This window comes from Felis catus, chromosome D4 (assembly GCF_018350175.1).
Source record: "Felis catus isolate Fca126 chromosome D4, F.catus_Fca126_mat1.0, whole genome shotgun sequence".
Classification (NCBI taxonomy): domain Eukaryota; kingdom Metazoa; phylum Chordata; class Mammalia; order Carnivora; family Felidae; genus Felis; species Felis catus.
This window is the reverse complement of record NC_058380.1, coordinates 68,344,501-68,365,393: the sequence shown is the minus strand read 5'-3', so window position 1 is coordinate 68,365,393 and position 20,893 is coordinate 68,344,501.

Here is a 20,893-nt window from a genome sequence, read left to right as displayed (position 1 = left end):
CGATCTCACAGTTTGTGGGTTCGAGCCCCATGTTGGGCTCTGTGCTGACAGCTCAGAGCCTGGAGCCTACTTCAGATTCTGTGTCTCCCCTTATCTCTATCCCTCCCCTGCTCACGCTCTATGTCTCTCTGTCTCTCAATAATAAATAAACGTTAAAAAAAATTTAATTGTATTCCATATGTTGTTACCTTTTATGAAATTAAACCAATTTAATTGGAAAGGCAGCCTGAAGCCACAGGAAATCTTTTAAAAACTGTTAAAGACAGGAAATGACATCGAAGAGATCACTAGCTTGGCATCAGGCAATGTTTATATAGCTACTATATTGTAAATCCTCTGTATTGATTTTTTAAAATATATTTTTAGATTTTATTTTTTTTAATGAGATTAATTCATATATCATCAAAATGATGGATACCTCTTTAAAGTATCCAGTTCAGTGGTTTTTAACACATTCACAGAGTTATGCAACTCTCACCACTATCTACTTCCAGAATATTTTCGTCAGCCCTAAAAGAAACCCTGCACTAATTTGTAGTCACTCCCCCATCCCTTTTCTTCAGTCTCTGACAACCACTCATCTATTTTCTGCCCCTATGAGTTGACCTACGCAGGGCATTTCCTGTCAGTGGGATCATAATAAATGTGGTTGGAGTCTCTGACGTCAGGGAAGATCTGGGCCCCTTTTCAAGGGCTTATCTGATGAGCCAAGCCCAACTAGGAAATGATCCTTTTTGATTAACTCAAAGTCAACTTACTAGGGACCCTAATTATATCTGCAAGCTCCTGTCCCCTTTGGCACACAATACAAAGTGATGAAGGAGGGCTAGCCTATCGCCTTTACCATATTCTCTTGGCTGGCAGCCAGTCACAGGTCCTACCATACTCAAGAAGTGAGGGTTCTACAGGGCAGAACTCCAGAGGGAGGAGATCATGGGCAGGTCTTAGAATTCTAGCCACACTGTCCCTGTCAAGGATAACTCTGGCTGTGGTCAGAATTCCTATACTTGCAAATTTACAATGTAACGTGTCAGTGAGGATCGATAAGCTGCTTGGGACCCTCAATTTTTATATACTTAAGAACAGGTACTTACTACCTTGAACCTGAGCCAAGGAAACGTGGTTCTGATCCCAAGTTCACCACTAACTCCTTGCAGCAATTTAGATGAATTCCTTCCTCTCTCTAAGCTGACTTTGTTTTGTTTTAAGTGTATTTATTTATTTTGAAAGAGACAGAGACAGTACGAGTAGGGGAGGGGCAGAGAGAGAGAATTCCAAGCAGGCTCTGTGCTGCCAGTGCAGAGACTGGCGCGGGGCTCAAACTCACAAAACCATGAGATCGTGACCCTGAGCCAAAAACAAGTGTTGGACGCTTAACGGACTGAGCCTCCCAGGTGCCCCAAACTGACTTTCATATCTGACTTATGGGGATGGCCGATCATCATGCCTATCTCCCAGAGTTGGTGTGGGAGTTTCTGGGTGAGAGCCCTCATAAACACACACCACTCCCCCTCCCCACCACTTTGGCCCTCACACCCCACTCTTCTGAGCCACACAGCGGTCTCAACCCACATGCCCCTCTCACAGAGCCACACGACAGGCCTCTACCGTCACACTCCTTCCTTCAAACCCCCCAAGGGCCTTGGCTCTCATGTCCCTGCCACCCAGCCAGCCTCCCCCATGCCCCCACAGCAGGCCGGCCAGCCGTTTGCAATTCCACCTCTGCATTAACGTGGGCACGTGGACTTAACATGTGGTTGTCCCCTAAGAATTGGGGGAAAAGCACAAGAGAAAAGCAGGACCTTCTAAAGGGAAATGAGCACAGCATACACCTGTCTAGTTGAACGTGAATTCCAGCCACTAGAGCAAGAACAAAGAACTGCACTCAGCCCAACTAAAGGTATCATTAACTTTGATCCCCTCTGGATTTATGATGACGTTTGGGCCAGAGTGGCACAGAACCAGCTCTAATGCCTGCTGTAAAACTTGGTTCACACAAGCCTGTCCATTAAAATGTGGCTGAAGCCAGGACAGCACCAGATGAAAGCCCAGGGTCTTTTGGGTGATTCTGGTTCCCTCCGCCACATCACTAGGCCACCACCGTGGCCGTCTCTGCCCTGAGTAACACCTCACTCCCTTTTTTCTTTTTAAACAAGTTACAGTAAAATGTATGACATAAAGTTTACCATGTAACCATTTTTAAGCGTATAGTGGCATTAAGTACATTCATACGGTTGTGTAACCATCACAATATTCATCTCCAGAACTTTTTCATTTTCCCAAACTGAAACTTAGTACCCATTACCAGCGATACTTTCTGTCTTTCTGAATGTAACTATTTAAGGGACCTCGTACGTTATCTGTCCTTTGGTGTCTGGTTTGTTTCACTCAGCATTATGGCTTCAAGGGTCATTCAGGTTGTGGCAGGTTCCAAATTTCGTTTCTTTTTTAAGGCTATATAATATTCCACCGCATGTAGAGACCACATTTTGTTGATCTATTATCTCTCGATGGACAGATACGTTGCTTCTACCTTTTGGCTCTTGCTATGGACATGGTATGCAAAACGCTGGTATGTAAATGCCTGTTTGATTCTCTGCTTTCAATTCATTTGGAAATATGGCCAGAGGCGGAATTTCTGGGTCATATGGTAACTCTGTGTGTAATTTTTTGGGGACCCACCATACTGTTTTCCACAGAGGCTGTACCATTTTATATTTCCACTGGCAGTGCACGAGGCGTCCAATTTCTCCACACTCTCGTCAACACTTGTTATTTTCTGGTTTAGTTTGGTTTGTTTGTTGTTGTTTATAATAGCCATCCTAATGGGTGTGAAGTCATATCTCCTTGTGCTTTTGATTTGTGTTTATATCGCCCCTCTTGACTCGATCAAAATCCGATCCTTCTGCTTTGACTGAGCCACTTCTCCACTGGGCTTGTCCCGGCCTGCCAGGGACCCAGGCCATCCTTGAGATAGCAGGTCACCCCTGGCCCAGAGAGTCTGCAAGTTTACGAGCATCACTTCTCTCTTCTGCCAATTAACCTCAGAGACCAAGCCTCGGTCTTGCCTTGGACGGCTTGGATCAGAGGCTCCTGCCGGATGTGGAAATGCCCCAGCCAGCACCATCCTGGGCCTGCCTCACTCGGAGCCAGGCCATCTGTCTAGAGGTGGAGGCGCTGGCAGCGGCCAGAGGTTCAGAGCTCAGCCTCCGAAGAAATGGGAAGGCCGGCAGGCGGCACAGCCTGCAGAGCAATGCCCTGAGAGCTATTTTCATCTGGGCTGCCATTACCCCCTTTGGAGCTGAGATGGAACCCTTGGATGAATTTCCCTCCTGCTCTGAGCCCACAAGAATTTATGCTGGTCAGAAGTGATACATTACAGAGCCCTGTTGGGGGACCTGGAGGCTTCCAGGGTATAGTTTTGGTAAATTGGATGTATCCTCGATATGTAGTTGCTTCGAAACAGCAATTTGTATGAGGCATACAGTGACTGTGTTTTCCAAACCTAAAATCAGAAGACTAAGACTGGCAAGAATGAGTGTATTTATAGGAAGACAGCACGTTTAAAATTGGAACTCTACCACAAAAACCCATAGGTATGGACTCCTTAGAAGCCCATGGCATACTAACTAAGCTTGCAAGCAGAATGTGATTCAGGGTGATTGATTGCTCCACATTCAGTCTTGATCTTAGGAACATGCTTCTGCACAGAGCAGGGACTGTACTTTTAATTTGATTTTAAGAGCCCAAACAATACATAAGTACACTCTTACTTGAAAAAAAAAAAATTAGGGCCACCTGGGTAGCTCAGTTAGTTGAGCATCCGACTTTGGCTCAGGTCATGATCTCACGGTTCATGAGTTCGAGCCCCGCATCGGGCTCTGTGCTGACAGCTCGGAGCCTGGAGCCTGCTTCAGATTCTATGTCTCCCTCTCTCTCTGCCCCTCCCCTACTTGTGCTCTGTCTCTCTCTCTCTCAAAAAATTAAATAAACATTAAAAATGTTTTTAAAGAATAAAAAATAAAACAATACTAATAAAGCCAATGTCTTCTTAGACTATTGTTCTCAAAGCCAGTCTTATTTCAGCAGTAATGACTGTGATAAGTTTGATGCATTGCCTTCTTGAGTCTTTCCTATCTATTTACAGACATATATCTATTTGTAAATATGTTATTTGTACTGTAAACATAAATTGCATCATATTTTTATATTATCTTGCAACTTACTCTTTCCACTTAACATCTATTCGAGATTTCTAAAAGCCTGAACATCTAGTGCTATCTTATTATGACTGTTATTGATTTTATCACTGCATAGTACTCTATGACATGGCATTTATTTCATTCAGCTATTCTTTAGTATAAGAAATGAAATATTTAATCATGCTCCCTAGGACACACGTGAAAGTGCTTCTTTAGGATAAATGTTCAAAAGTGGCACTCAAAAATGATGAAGAAAGTCAAGTTGCCTACTGGGAATGTGTTTTACCTTGGTCCTGGCTGAAAATGAACTGTTTACATCCAAGAAAGTCCCCACTGAATGGAGCACAGGAGGCAAGCCCAAAGGCCCAGAGAGACCAGGGATTAAATATAAGTGAGGCAAGCCAGATGAGTGTCAGTCCAGAGAAGTGAGGAACACGGAGAACAGCAGACCACGATACCCCCCATGTCTGACGTAGCTTCTACTCAGCTCCAGCCAACTCTTGGCATATGGGAATGAAGACTTGCTATTGACAGATTTTCTGTAAGACCCTGGGTTTTTAAAATGTGAGACCTTCTGGGGCGCCTCGATGGCTCAGCTGGTTAAGTGTCTGACTTTTGCTCAGGTCATGATCTCACGATTCGTGGATTCAAATCCCACGTCAGGCTCTGTGCTGACAGCTTGGAGCCTGGAGCCTGCTTCAGATTCTGTCTCCCTCTCCCTCTCTGCCCATCCCTGCTTGTGCTCACTCCCTCTCTCTCTCTCTCAAAATAATAAACTTTTAAAATGTGAAAAAACCTTCTGATTTTTAAATGTTGTCACTAATTCCATTTATTAAAAAAAACCAACAACACAACATTTTGAGGTCAAAAAAACTTCCATACATGCAGACCAGAGTCAGCGGTCTGTGGGCTGGCTGCCAGCGTCTGACCTCTAGGGAGTGGGCGTCATGGGGAGTGGCTACTCGGGACCCGGTTTTGACCAGTGGAGACGGATCGCCTGGTGCAAGGGAAAAAGTACTAAGTTTGTCAGAGTGGCTGACATCCAGGAAGCCAGGCCAGGGAGGAGAGACTGTACATAGCTCAGAATTCAGGGAACAGCGCTCAACCAGCTCAGAAAAGTCTACTGTCTGGTTCCTGGGAGGAAGCTCCCTACTCCAAAGAGTGTGCAAAGAGAGGCTGGCTCTCCATCCGAAAGGGATATCGCAGCCGAGACTTTGGCCTTAGATGGCAGCTGGACCAGAGGACAGTTAAAGTTCTGTTCAGTCTTGGGATGACAATTTAGATATAATTTGAACTGTTACTTAATGAGACAGTATTGCACGTGAGAAAAGAGCAAGGCCTACGTTTGTGGAGCACCTACTAAGTGCAACACATGCTGTGGTAGCAGCTTCACAGATGTCATCGATCCAGGCCTCCCAACGGTCCCGCGAGGCAGGCATTAACCTCTTCATTTTGCTAATGAATAAACTGAGACATAGAAGCTGAATGACCTGTCCAAGGTCATGTGGCCAGTAGGTGGTAGGTCCAGGCCTCGACTACTCGTCCTCGTTTAAAATTTAGTGCTCTTCCGGGGCCCCCGAGTGACTCAGTCAGTTGTGCGTCCGACTCTTGGTTTCGGCTCAGGTCATGACCTCACAATTCGTGGGTTCAAGCCCCACATCGGGCTCTACGCTGACAGTGGGGAGACTTCTTGGGATTCTCTCTCTCTCCCTCTCTTTCTGCCCCTCTCCTGCTCACACACACACTCTCTCAAAATAAATAAATAAACTTTAAAAAATAAAAATAAATAAAACACAATTTAGTATTCTTCCCACTGTGGTTCTTTACATCTGTGAGGTCTCTATTCGTACCATGTAAGAAAGAGTTGAAGATCATGGTAACCAGCCCATCCAGGTGCACAGTGCTCTGCCACCTACAAAGCTCTTCTGCATTCACTTCAGCATGTTCTTAATGAACTCCGTTGAAAGCCTCAGAATCTCCTGCCTGCATCTCTGTTTTTCTGAAACATTTGCTCCTTACCATCAGTCCCCAAAACCAAGGGAGACCTACTTACCTACACCGGTGCCATTCTACTTCTGAGCCAGAGCGAAGATCATCTCAAAACTGGCTCTCAGATGCCCTAACGGCAGAGAGGTGACAATTGCAATGTCAGTTTTAGTTTTCAGAGAAATCCCTACGTGGCAGATAGAAGCACTCAGTTCTATAGCAGGCTATTGGCTGCAGGTAACAGAAATCAATCACAGAGGTTTACCAACCAAGAGGTTTCATTTTTTAACATACCAGGAAGTCTAGAAGCACAGTAGCCAGGGATGAGCAGGGAGTCAGTGGGGCCCCAGGAACTCAGACTTTTCCGTCATCCTGCTCGGCCATACTTAGCACACAGCCCTCTTTCACAGGCTCATCTAGACCTTTGTCCTGTTTCAGGGGAAATGTGGAGGAAGGATAAAAGGTAAAAATCATAAGCTGGTTGAGCCAGTTTTTTTTTTTTATCAGGAAAACAAACAGTTCTCTGGAAGCCCTACCTACTGGCCTCATGGACCATCTCTCCTACATGAAAACATGGGAAATAGAGTTTGTTTTAGCTGGCACATTCCTACCCCTCATAGTTAGGGGTCTGTTAGTAAGAAGACAGGGAGGCCAGATGGACGTGGGGTAGGCTCCTGGCAGTGTCTGCCATATTAAACGTGTTCTTTTACCAGATCATAACATATTTGTTTACAAAATGTGTTTTGAACTTTAGCAATCGTCCAGGGTCTTGTCAGCTTGAAACCTGAAGCAGTCGAAGGGTTCAACCTGACACAGAATCCACAGAACATAAAGGATGGTGGGGTTAGCCATGCTGGTGCATTATTACAGAGGTGAGGAACGCAGGCACGAGCGGCTGCAGGGGGTTTTCAGAGACAGCGGGGGACAGTATTCAACCCATGACTCATTCTGGTGCAGTGTTCTGCCACCTGCAGGCCCCCCCCTCTCTGAAACAAGTTCCCTCTCTGCTTTCTAATTTTTTATTTTTCAAAAATATTTTTATTGTAACAAAACCCACAAAGACAGGAAGCCACACAAACCAAATTATGGTCTAATGAATTATAATAAGATGAACCCGGCCTGGGTCAAGGAAAGAACTTTGTCTCAACACTCCCTACAGACCCCCGTAAAAAATTTCATGCTTTCATACCACTCCCAGGTATTTGGTGTTGGTATTTGTTTTTGTTTTTTAGTGTTACCATCCACAGGTGCGATTCAAGATTGAGTTTAATCTAGCTCACTTTAAACCTTCGTTGTGTCTTTTCAGTATGTTCTAATCTATAGGTTTCTCCTCCAGCTCCTTTATTTCATTGCAACCCATGAGTGGATGAACCAGCCTTTTTGACCTACAGAGTTTCCACGGTCAGTTGTGCTGACTGCACATTCTTGTTGTACTTCTTTATTTGTAGTTCCTGGAAATTTGCAGCTGGATCCAGACGAGGGATCAAGCTTCATCCTTTTGACAAGGTTATCAGCGGTGTTTGTTAAGACTATGGTAGGCACGCGGTATCTGGTGTTTCTTTTTGTGGTCTTAGCACCCGCTGATATTCACATTTTCTTTCCATTTTAAAGGAGAAATGCGGACTCTGTAGTGACGAAAGCTTCTCGGTATCTACGTCTTCCTGTCTCCTTTCTCCCAGGGGAGGCTGGGCTCCTAACCCCGGAAGTTTGGGAATGTGCTTGTGCAAAAGGATGGGCTCCCGTGCTTCCTCTGGAGGTTTCCGAGGCCCCTGTGCTGGTGAGGTGGGCTTGGGGTGGATGCCCACCTCTCGTGCTACTCAGGTCCTGGCGGGTGAAGGCGGAACACACTCACTGGCTGGAGTCTGCATACGTGAGGCGTCGGGAGTCACTGCAATGCCAGACGATGGAACACACGCGGGGAAGGGGGCAGGCTGGAAACTGGGTGTTGTCGAAGACAGACGCAGCTGCTTCTGTGGCCATGTCCTGACACATCTGAGTCTTCTGACATTGAGCGCTGGTTAAGAAAACCACACTCGCCACCTATGCCAAGGCCATTTCATCAGCAAAGTCCTCTGATAATGGGTGAAAGGAGATGAAGGCCAAGGGCTCGCTCCACCCCTCGCCCTGATAGCACCCGGCCACAAGGGAGCCCTGCAGCATCACCACCTGGGTCAGGACAATGGGGACAGAAGCCAGACAGGCAAGCAATATCCTCTCCTTTCTGCGGGCCCTGACCCTCCCGCTCCCCTGCTGCCCCGTGGCTGGGAAAGGATGAGAATAAGGCCCTCTAGGGCACAGACTCTGATGGGAGGAGCAGGGAAGCAATCTGGAGAGAGAGAACATGCAAAAAGTGAGCTTACCTGGCGCCGTGAACAGTGCTTGAGATGATGTTCTTGAAGACGAATGAATGAAGGGGCACCTGGGTGGCTCAGTCGGTTGAGTGTCCAACTTCAGCTCAGGTCCTGATCTCATGGCTCATGAATTACAGCCCTGCATCCGGCTCTCTGCTGTCAGCTTGGAACCCACTTCGGATCCTCTGTCCCCCCCTTTTTTTGGGTCCCTCTCACGTTCTTGCTCTCTCTCTCTCAAAAATAAATAAAGCTTAAATAAAAAAGAAGATGGATGAACATTACCACCCTTCCTGGTTGTGGGAGAAATAGCACCTCTACTGGAAGCCCAGTTTTGTTCTGCGGTGCTGTTCTGTTTCCCGAGACTCAGCCCAGAGTTTGCCCTTCAACCCTGTCAATTCTTTTTACAGCACTGAATTCTCTGTATCATATTGCTTTTACTTGAAATAGTGAGGGTATTTCCTTCTATAGCTGAATTCATACTGATACAAATAGATTAGATAAAATCTGATGGGCAGAACTGAGTTTATAAGCTGGGGCTACAATGTAAATTGTTCCATTACCAACTAGGAGTGTGAACCTTACAAAGGATTCATAGAGCAACAAAGAAGCTACATTTTCCTTGGGGGTGGGGGTGGGGGATGGAATGTCTATGTTTGCCGATCCTGAAATTCTACTTTGCTTTGTGCATATATTCCAAAGGAATCATAAACTGTTCAGCCAGGCACCTAGAACAGGAATGTCAAATCCACTTTGTGCTTGTTGCCATTGCCAATCCTTCACTCATGACAGACATTACTAATCAATCATGTACTCTTTTCCCCCAAGGCCAGATGTGGCTTTATCTCCACACAGCACTTCAAGCAACCACTTCTAATTGACTAGCTAAGGAAGCAAGACTAGTGATGTTTGGCCATGTCTGCTCTAGAACAAAGATGGGTTTAAAAGTGCCAAAAAATTTTGGGGTCCCTGGGTGGCTCAGTCGGTTAAGTATCTGACTTCGGCTCAGGTCATGATCTCACGGTTTGTGAGTTTTCGAGCCCCGCATCGGGCTCTGTGTTGACAGCTCAGAGCCTGGAGCCTGCTTCAGATTCTGTGTCTCCCCGTTTCTCTCTCCCTTCCTCACTATCTCTCTCTCCTGTGCACAAATTTAAAAAAAATTTTTTTTAAAGTGCCATAAAATTTTTGAAGTCTCTTTTTTTTTTTTTCCAACAATTTTTTTAGTGAATGCCTGTTATGTTCAGGGGTCTGTGTTATATGTTTTAGAGGAATGCAAATATTATTTTATCATATGTTTTAAAGATTTTATGTTTAAGTGATCTCTATACCCAAGGTGGGGCTTGAACTTACAACCTTGAGGTCAAGAGTCATAATGTGATGGGGAGTAACAGGAGCCGAATTTTGCAAAGCAAGATGACATTAGATTGCCAAGGCCTTGAATGCTTAGCTCAGGAGTTAGGGCCCCATTTGCTCTGCAGGGAGAAGTCAAGAAGTGGGGTTCAGAGTGGCATTTGAATCTCAAGGAATCCAGCACTTAGAAGGTTCCCTTTCACCCTCGCCTTCTTGTGAGATTCAAACCCTTTTGGAGAGTCCACGGCTGCCACAGGACTATGCAACCTACTGGAGGCAAACAAACACGTCACAAGTTAGTGCAAAGGAAGAGCCTTCCAGGTGGCAAAAAACGTTACCAGAAGGTGCAGGTGGGTAGAGTCAGTCAATAGGAGTAGCCTCCTAGTGGAAGACATGTATTTTTTAATAGTGTTACCCCTCACATGTGCACCCCAAGATTTAGTCTAGCTAATTTTTGAAACTTGATGTGATGATTTGATATACATATATATTGTGAAATGATTACCACAATAAGGTTAGTAGTTAACATACCTAGTACCTCACATAGTTACTTTTTTTCTTATTCCATATATAAATGAGATCATACATTTGTCTTTCTCTGACTTATTTCACTTAGCATAATGCCTCAAGTTTCATCCATGTTGCAAATGGTAGTATTTTCTTTCTTTTTATGGCTGAATAATATTCTTCTGTGTGTGTGTGTGTGTGTGTGTGTGTGTGTGTGTGTGTGTGTGTGCATACTTATCAATTCATCCATTGACAAACACTTAGGTTGTTTCCACGTCTTGGCTATGGTAAATGCTGCCATGAACATGGGGTTGCAGATTTCTCTTTGAGATCCTGATTTTCTTTCTTTCAGATACATCCCCAGAAGTGCGATTGTTGGATCACACAGTAGCTATATTCTTAATTTTTTGAGGAATCTCCACACTGTTTTCCAATTTACACCAATTTATTCCCAGCAACAGAGCACGAGGGTTCCCTTACCCCATATCCTCGCCAGCATTTTTTATTTCTTGTCTTTCTGATGCTAGCCTTTCTAACAGGTGTAAGGTGACAGCTCATTTTGGTTTTTATTTGCATTTCCCTTACGATTTATGATGTTGAGCATCTTTTCATGTACATGTTGGTCATTTGTATGTATTTTTCTTTCTTTTTTTTTTTAATTTTTTTTTCAACGTTTATTTATTTTTGGGACAGAGAGAGACAGAGCATGAACGGGGGAGGGGCAGAGAGAGAGGGAGACACAGAATCGGAAACAGGCTCCAGGCTCTGAGCCATCAGCCCAGAGCCCGACGCGGGGCTCGAACTCACGGACCGCGAGATCGTGACCTGGCTGAAGTCAGACGCTTAACCAACTGCGCCACCCAGGCGCCCCATGTATGTATTTTTAGAAAAATGTCTATTCAGGTCCTTTGCCCATTTTAATCAGATTATGTTTGTTTTTGTGGTTTCATTTTGCTGTTGCATTTGTAAGTTCTTTATATATTTTGGATATTAACCCCTTACTAGATACATAATTTGCAAATATGTCCTTCCATTCCATTGGTTACTTCTTCATTTTGTTGAATTTTTTTTTTTTGGTAGAAGTTTTTTAGTTTGATGTAGTCCCACTTGTATATTTTTGTTGCTTCTGCTTTTGTTGTCATATCCAGACAATCATTGCCAAGACCCATGTCAAGGAACTTTTTGTTGTATGTTTTCTTCTAGGAGTTTCATAGTCTCAGGTCTCAAGTCTTTAACCCATCTCGAGTTAATTTTTGTAAATGGTGTAAGATAGAGGTCCAGTTTCATTCTTTTGCATGTGGATATCTAGTTTTTTAAATATTATTTACTAAAGAGACTGTCCTTTCCCCCATTGAGTATTCTTGGCTTCCTTGTTGAATGTTCGTTGACTGTATATGTGTGGGGATTTTTCTGGGCTCTTGATTCAGTTCCCTTGGTCTATGTGTCTATTTTTATGCCAGTACTATATTTATTTATTATTTTTATTTAAAATTTTTATTTATTATTTTTGAGAGAGAGAGAAAGAGTAAGCAGGGGAGGGGCAGAGAGAGAGAGGAGGGCAGAGGATCCAAAGCAGGCTCTGTGCTAACAGCAGACAGCCTGACGTGGGGCTCAGATTCACAAACCCTGAGATCATGACCCAAGCCAAAGTCAGATGTTCAACCAGCTGAGCCACCCAGGCACCCCAGAGCCACCCAAGGACCCTAGTACCATAGTATTTTGATGACAGTAGCTTTGTAGTATAGTTTGAAAATAGAAAGTGTGATACCTCCACTTTGTTCTTCTTTCTCAAGACGGCTTTGATATTCAGGGTCTTTTGTGGCTCCATACAAATTTTAGGATTGTTTGTTCTATTTCTGTGCAGTGTCATTAGATTTTTTATTGGAATTGCATTGACTCTATAGATTTGGGTAGTGTGGATATTTTAATAACATTAATTATTCTGACCCATGAACATGAAGTGTCTTTCCATGTATTTGTGTCTTCTTCAATACTTTCTTCAGTGTCACAGTTTTCAGGATGAGGACTAGATTTTGAGTATCAAGGCTCTTAAGCACTGGTTCTCAAACTTGGCTGAAAACTGGAATCACTTGGCCAGCTTTAACTTACATACATACTTAAGTCTCACCCTCAGAAATTCTGATTTAATTGGTTCAGGGTAAGGCCCAAGCAGTGAGATTTCTAAAGCCTCTGCAAGGTAGTTCTAACGGGTGGCCAGCTGGCCCAGAGCAGAAGTTATAGGTGGGTGGCCTTGCGGCCAAGTCCAATCAGCTCATCTGTTTGGTTTGGCCCACCCAGTATTTTAAACTTGTTCCACTGACAGCACTTAAAAATGGAAATTTCATGTACATGCACAAACAGAAGCCTACATTTCCAGCTTTTCCTGAAAAATCAGAAAATCTGGTGCACTCAGTCTGATTCCTACAAGGCCACCATGGGCAGACGTGGAGTAGCTATTGCCCCCTGTAATGGCCCTTCAGAAGCTCAGTCCACTCACCCTTCATTATTGTCTTACCCTGTGGACATGTAGCTTTGCTAACCTGGATTAGACTCTAGAAGCCCCCACTGGACCTTCTTCCTTAGATTCTGGCCTTGGTGTGCTTCTTGGATGTTAGAGAAGCATTTCTTCCCCAAATCTGGTTTTCGATTTTCAATTGCAAAACAGCCAGTGTATTGTAAATCTGGGTATCATGCCCATACGTCTTAATCTTCAATATGTTACATCCTGCATAGTGTTGTTTCATTGGAGTTTTTGAATGTCCCAAGACAAATTATGATCCCTTGTTAGAAAACCATATGAACCACTTGACGAATCCAACACCTGGTTGGTTTTGCCATTTCAATTTAATGCCTCTATTCCATGATTCACTTCCAGGCATCAATTGTTTGCATTTGCATGCAGAATAACAATACTTTATGCAGTCGGAGTTCTGCTCAGCCATCCATGAAAGCACTTCCTCAGACATTCTTTCATAGGATCTTCACAGTAAACCAAACAAAAGCAAATATATTGTTCTCACTTATTGACAAGAAAAATGACTTTTTCAGTCCAACCTGACCTGTTATTCAGGACTCTTGAAGTTTTACTGATTCCTAACCCTGAACTTTCTACCCCCCACCCCCACCCCAATGCCAACTCCAGAGTGCTCCTCTAAGAAATCCCATGAGAACTGTGACCCCTCATTGCAAAACATTAATCTGGAAAACACAAGCCTTTGGAAATGCTCGTTCTTGAGGTCACATCTGCTTTCTGACCTCATACTGTTTAGATTAGATTGCTCTCAGAAGAGTCTGGATTTATCAGAAAACAAAAGTTACTAAAAGATGCTTGGTACAGTGGAAAGGACACGGACAGTGGAGTCCTACAGAATTGGATTCCAAGGGTCCCTAAACCTCACTTCTACCAGCTCAGTCAAGGGGAAACCAGATGTACCCAATTGGCTGAGCATGAGTTAGAGCCAAGAAAAGGAGAAGAAGAACCCTAGGGGTTGGGGTGGGGGTGGGGGGCAAAGACATTAACAAACAGACAAAAAACCAAGAGGACTGTTTGATGTAAAGAAAAGATAGGCAAACAGAGAGACAAGCTCGATGTCTAGTTTAGGTGGGTTAAGAAGGGCAGAGGCTACTCCAAGGGAAAGCAAAGAACTGTTTTATATCATCTTTGGGACTTAGCAGATATGTACAACAATTTGCTAGGGGCCTTTCTGGTATTAGTCTGTCCCTTCCCACCCTCCTGTTCACTAGGAGAATAGTTAGGTTCCTTTGCTTGCTTAGCCAAATTCACTCTCATGCTGGAAGGACATACAATGAAAAGGAACTGGAGGAAGATGGATTAGATTTTGTATCCAAGAACATTTTTACTAATTATGCATCTGGGTTTGAGAAAGGACAAAAGGGTTAGTAGAATTCATCATTTTCATCCTGCTCTCAATTTTTGCTTATCATCCCTTACCTGGATTCCTCCATGCTGTAGCTAATATCCTGGAATCCTTGCCCACATCCTGGAATCACCTGGGCAGATAAGGCAATAGATGAGGAAGGCTGGTTTGGAATGGTTAAGTAATGCCAGTTATAGGATTCAGACTTCACCCTGTAAGTTGTTTAAGAAAATTATTTTAGCACAGTAGCCCTCAACCTTCACTTTATTTTAAAATCAGCTGAGGAATATTTAAGACTCTTCATACTGGGTCACAGCCCACACCAATGACATTAGAGTTTCTGGGGGTGGAACCAAGGATCAGTGTGTTAAAGCATCCTGGGTGATTCAAATTACATCAGGGATGAAAAGCACTCACAGCTGCAGTGTGAAGGATAGATTGGAAGACAAGGTTCTAAGGAAGAAGCAGAAAGGTAGATTAAGAGATTGATACAGTGGTCCAGGTGACAGATGATAAGGCAGGAACCAGGGCAAGTGTGGTGGAAATAGGAAAAGAAGAATGTGAGCTGGGTTAAGGAAGGAGTTACCTGGGATAGGCAAGACAAGGGAGGCATCAAAATGATTTACAGGGCTCTTCTTGGCCAGCTGGTTGAATATGGCATCGTTACTAAGATGGGGAAGGCAGAGAGCAGCAACAAGGGAATGGAGGAGATGCTGAATGTGGTGGGACTGCAGGACACTCAGGAGGAGATATTCAATGTATAGTCTAAAGCTTAGGGGTGATGCCCAAAGGAAAGAGTATATGGTTCTGCCCTGGATCAAGAGAATAGTTTGAGAAATCCTCAGCATCTAGGTGGTAGTCGAAGCTATAGGGGTTGAAGAGATGGCCAGGAGAGAAGGTAGGAACAAAGTCAAGAACATTAGCTCAAATAATTAATAATTTAGTAATGGTAAACAAACAAAAAATTTGTGACTGTGGCTAAGGCCAAGAGTTCTTATCCCTCAGTGTCCTAGAGAGCAAGACAGGGAAGAGATAATTGCTACCCAAACTCAATTGCCAGCTGCAGCTGAAATTTTACCTAACATCCTGCTCAAATATTTTGAGGAACACCATTTTGGACCCCACCCTACCATGTGCTCCTAGCCCGACTAGGGATGACACCTGAGTTAAGAAAATAAATCTGAATGCAACATCCTGTTCTTATCAGGTGAGCATCAAGAATCCATGTTCATCTCATAAATCTGAAATCAGGAAGGAATTCAGCCTTATTTCATGGATTTGAAAACAAAGGTTCAAAGGATGGAAATGTCTTGTTAAGGTGCCACAGTGTCAGGGTCAGGGAGTGGAAATCCAGGTCACCTGGGGACCAATCCACAGCACCCCCTGTTGGACCCTGTGTCACTGTCCCAAAGCACAGCCATTGGCATCTACTCAGGCACTCCACACATCAAAGGCATATTAAAGGGATAAATATTTCAAAACTATGTGAGACCTGACAAAATGGGTATTATTAGAGAGAAGGCAAGAGGGTAACAAGGGTCATCAATTTGAAAGCATTCTTTTGGGCACAATATTTGCCATGAAAAAAATGAAGTCTGCTATGAAGAGTATTTCCTTGGATCATTAACATTGTCTACAGGCTGGTCTAACAACCATCAACAGACTCTGGCTAAGAAATGTCATCCCAGTCTGGGGTCAGCAGAATTGGCTATGTAGGAGAAAAAGCAGTGGAGGTCATGCCCAGTTCTGACAATTCCCAGTGTCTTACGCTAATCATGTCCCCTCTCTGGGTTGCCTGTAAAATGATGAGGTCAGACTAAATAATCTTTGAGATCCTTCAAATGAAATGACCTGGTTTATCCGTTGCCTTTCCCCAGATCCTCATGAGATAGCTACCGTAACTTCTTTCCCAAACATGGAATAAGGACTCTTCCTTGCCCAAACCCTGGCTCTCTCCTCCAGGTGGAATTAATTAGCTATCAAGGCTTGATGTGGGGAAAAAAGAATTCCATTCTCATGTTATATTTGTTAAAAACACATTTCCATATAAGCACATCCATCTGTCTCTGTGCTTGCACTGAAAGATACTTCTGTTGACAGTTTCTTGGAGAGTTCAGAGACTAGAGGCCTCTGTTCCCAGTGCACACCTCACCCGGGAGTGAGGGCTTTGAAGCCCAATTAATGTAGCAGACTTCATGGGGTTGGAGTGCCTTCATCTCCCTTTCTGGCTTATAAGGTGCTTTCCCATACTTTATGTCACTGGGCCCTCACTGCTGACCTATGAGGTAGGTAGTGTGGGTGTTATTATTACCATCTTATTGGTGAGGCATCTGAGGTTAGGAGAGGTTAAGTGACTTGGCCAAGATCACACAGTGGCCACTGGCAGAGCTGGGACACCAATCCTGACCCCGTAGCCAACCCTCTTACCATTACTCACTCATTCATTCATTCATTCATTCATCAATTTGACATACACTTAGTAAGTACCTCACATGAGCCAAAAATGCTGACGGGCTCTGGAAATGCAAAGATGAGTAAGACAAGTTCCCTCTCTTGAGGAACTAACAATCTAATGAGCTGGGAGGCAGATCTCTACAGCATTGATGGAAATACAGGTGCTGTGCTTTGGGAGGAGGGAGGAGAAGGAAACTAGCTCTGCCTGGGGAAATCTCATAGAAACAGATGCTGGAGTAGGAGTTTTCAGAGCTATAAAGAAGGGAGAGAGCACCATAAGGAAAAGGAACAGCATGGGTAAAGGCACAGAGGCATGAATAGTTGACATATTCAGGAGATACAGCAAAGTCCAGTGTGGCTCAAGACTAAGGTATGTTTTGAGCATGGAGGGAGATGAAGCTGATGGTTAGGGGCTTGGTGGTAAAAGCTCTCTAGCTTTCTGAGCGGAGCTGGCCTTGACCTAGTAAGTGAGGGGTCCTTGGATAGTCAGTGCATAGACTTTCCAGATTTTCCTGTTTGGCTGATGGTGCGTCTGCCTGATCCGAAGTCACCTACACAGTCAATTGTCTCTTCCTCCCCACACATGGCTGACTTGACCCAGTTATTCCAGAGTATTGCTCAATTTCATTTTAGCTCCCTTAAGAGGTGAGAGAGAGAGAGAGAGAGAGAGAGAGAGAGAGAGAGAGAAAGAGAAAGAGAAAAAAGGAGGAGGAAGAGGAGGAGGAGGAGAAGGAGGCAGAGGAGGAGTAAGGGGAGGGGGAGGAGAGGAGGAGGATGAAGAGAGATGTTGGAACAATCCATCCAGGTGGCCCAGCCAGGATCCGGCCTCCCAGAGTGCATGTGGGTTTAACATTCTCAGGACAATATCTGCCACCCTCACTGGCAGAGAGAGAGCAGAGACGCTTCATGCACTGTTTGAAGACAGGTCTAGGCCTGGATGGGGGTGAGTCACTGGTCTTGGGTGGGGCTGGAAGGGAGCCTGGTGGCTGATGGTGGGCATGGGTGGAGGGGGAGCTGGGAGGGTACTCTCCTGGCCAGGGATATTTTCCTGCTCCTGAGGCTCTCTCCAGTCATCAAAACTCCTCAAGTTTCCTCTTGTCCCTCCCCTCAGACCAAGGGAAAAGGTAGGAATAAGGGGGTCAAATAAGGAAGGTAAAAAGAACCATTTCAACTCTTGTGTTTCCAGCCTTAATGTAGGCTTAGCAGCAGTAACTTCCAACCAAAAATACAATGTACACTGCCTAGTATTTGCACAGCCCCTTAGAGTTTATACTTTATCACCCAAACCAGGACCCTTGAGAGTATTATATTGCTGAACAGGACAGGACATCAGGTATAAGCTGGATCCTTGTTCTGGATGTGCTGTGATGTATGGTCATTCTAGATATGTCCAAATACAGTGGTTCATTAATCCCTCACATTTTCATTTTATGATTGAAGAGAAGCATGTGTTTCCCAGTGGCATGCTGCCAGTTGGACGGAAGAAGAAGACGGTCCAGCAGAGAAAAGGTGGGGTAATCAACAACCTTGCCAAAGCTCCTCATGGGCAGCAGGGGCTGTGTTCTTAGAAGCGGAGCTGGGAAGGGAACCCCCATGCATGAGTGCTTAGGATGAGGCAAGTCTTGCCTTCAGCATGTATCCATTCATTGCCTCATTTATCTGACATTAGCCCTGCAAGGAGATAATATTTTGCCAATGAGGAAAACAAGGTTCAGAGAAACGAAGTAACTTATCCAACATCCAGAGGTATTAAGTGAGGAGTTGAGATTTGAATTCAAACCAGTACCTTTTCCATCACACTATGCTGCCTGGTGTGGCACATTGGTACATTTAGCATGGAGGCCCTCAAGAAGACCTATGTCTGGTGGTGGTAGCCATTCCCCAATATTCTTCTGTGCCCTCTTTCATAACCAATTACTTTAGCCTTCAGTCACCTATCTGAATATGCTTTGAGACTAGCCAGGGTTGTACTCAATATGAAATACATGCATTTAAAGATCCCATAAGCAAACCATCTTTAACTCAGCTCTCCTCTGACAGGAAGGCTGCTTGAACAAGTATTCTCTGTAGAAACTGAGGGAGAAGGTAAAGAAGTGAGTTAGAGAGGTTATCTCAGGTTGGTTGCTTATGCTCCAGGACTATCTCTGGTCCTGAAAAAGCTGGATCTACTATTGTAAAGGGCATAGCCCCTGGCCACTTTCTCTACTCCTGGGACACTGCAGTTTCCCCCTATCCTGTCCTGATCCCAGCTAAGTCCAAGGAATCTCTTGGAAGCCTGCTCACTGCCTCTCTTCCCAAGTGACAAGGTGAGGTGCCCAGTGGCCATCACCTTTCTCCGCTCATGAGTGGCAACTTGCACACAAGGCAATGGGAGTTTGGAGCATGTATTCTCTTCAAGCTACTCATATATTTCATAACATGAGTCTACATGGTAGAGTTACCTCATCCTGGATTGCTTGTCCAGGTGGCTGCAGGATCTTGCCAAGTTTTCTCTAGAACACTGTGAGCCCTATTAGGTTCCTGTTTGTCTGAAATTTTCCTCTCCTCTCTGGTGAGTCATTGCTTAACATGGTCAATTCCCTTGTTACTCAAAGTGTAGACCGTAGTTCATTCAATTGCATCGGCACCACCTGGGAGCTTGTTAGCCATGCACAATCTGACCTCCCACTCTAGACTTACTGAGTCAGAGTCTGCATTTACCAAGATCATAACATTTGAAAAGAACTGCCCTTAGATGCCCAGGAAAGTTCAATTCCAAAATTCCATCATCTCCTGAAATCAGTCTCATATAATGAAGGATTGAAGATGATGGTCAGGTACTACAAGATACTATTACACTCCAGACTCACTCCTCTACCCAGGCTGTACAAAGTTATTTGAGCGCCAGTTAGATTGGTAAAATTGTCCTAATTCGAGAATATTTACTAGGTCTGTCTTGTAGGCAAAGGTCAAAGTAATGGTAGTGGTGGCATAGAACTCTATGTTGAGAATGTGTTTAGGTTTGGGTTAGATTAGAGGCTGAATTCAGGTTTAGTGGGAATGAGTTGGGATGGATTAGTGGTGTCTGTCATGGACCAAGGGGTGTAGAATGGATGCCTTCCCTATCCTAGGCACTACCTGCTTTGCTGGCACTCATTCTCATTTACATCTCTTGGCAGTTTCCCTACTCAGCCCCTGACATTTCCCAGTAACTCCTGGGACTAAGAACTGGATGACTCCAGACCTGACCACAAGCATTAACTCCAACACCTGCTCACTGCTGTTCAGTGACCACTCGTTCTGGACATTTTTTACCCCATAGTCACAGCTACCTCTCTACATGAAGAAAGCACAAATATACCCTGGAATGGGATCTGCTTCTATGTCTGATCCACTTCTCTCCATGCAAGGGCGAGGGGAACCATGGTCTTCTTACTGCAGGGTCTAGAACTTCTTTTTTCTTTTCTTTCTTTTTGACAGAGAGAGAGAGAGAGAGAGAGAGAGAGAGAGAGAGAGAGAGCGCAAGCAGGGGAGGAGCAGAGAGAGAGGGAGACAGAGGATCCAAAGCGGGTTCCATGCTGGTATGCAGGTATAAAGCCTGATGCGGGCTTGAACTCCTGAACTGTGAGATCATGACCTGAGCTGAAGTTGGATGCTTAACTGATTGAGCCATCCAGGCACCCCTTGGAATTTTTTTGTAAGTCCTGGAAACTTGTCCAAGTAACAGGAGCATTACCCCTAATACCACTTTTGCTCAGAACATACCATTCAAGGTTTTAGACACCAAGTCAGTCACCTTTAGCCTCAATCCATTCTGCTCAGTCCAGAACATAATAGGAGTGAGGATAGTCACCAACTGGTATGAAAACATATGACCTCAAATTTCATTAGAGAAGACGCCTGAGGCCACGCCAAGAAGCTAAGAGCTCAGCCTGGGATGCAATGGTAGAAACGTGCCCTCATCTCCCTCTTTGACAAAGTCAGCCACCCAAACTTTCTGCTTCTTGGTCAATAACCCTTTTCTTTTACTTGAAAACAAGCACTTCTAAGGTTTCAAAAACAGAACCTGAGGACACCAAGACCTCTGCCCTGGGGCTGTCCTAAGTTTCCCGCCTTTCCACAGCTGCTCCCCAAATGGGAACCAATATGTACTAAGTGCTATGCAATTTTGTGTATTTTACCTCATTTA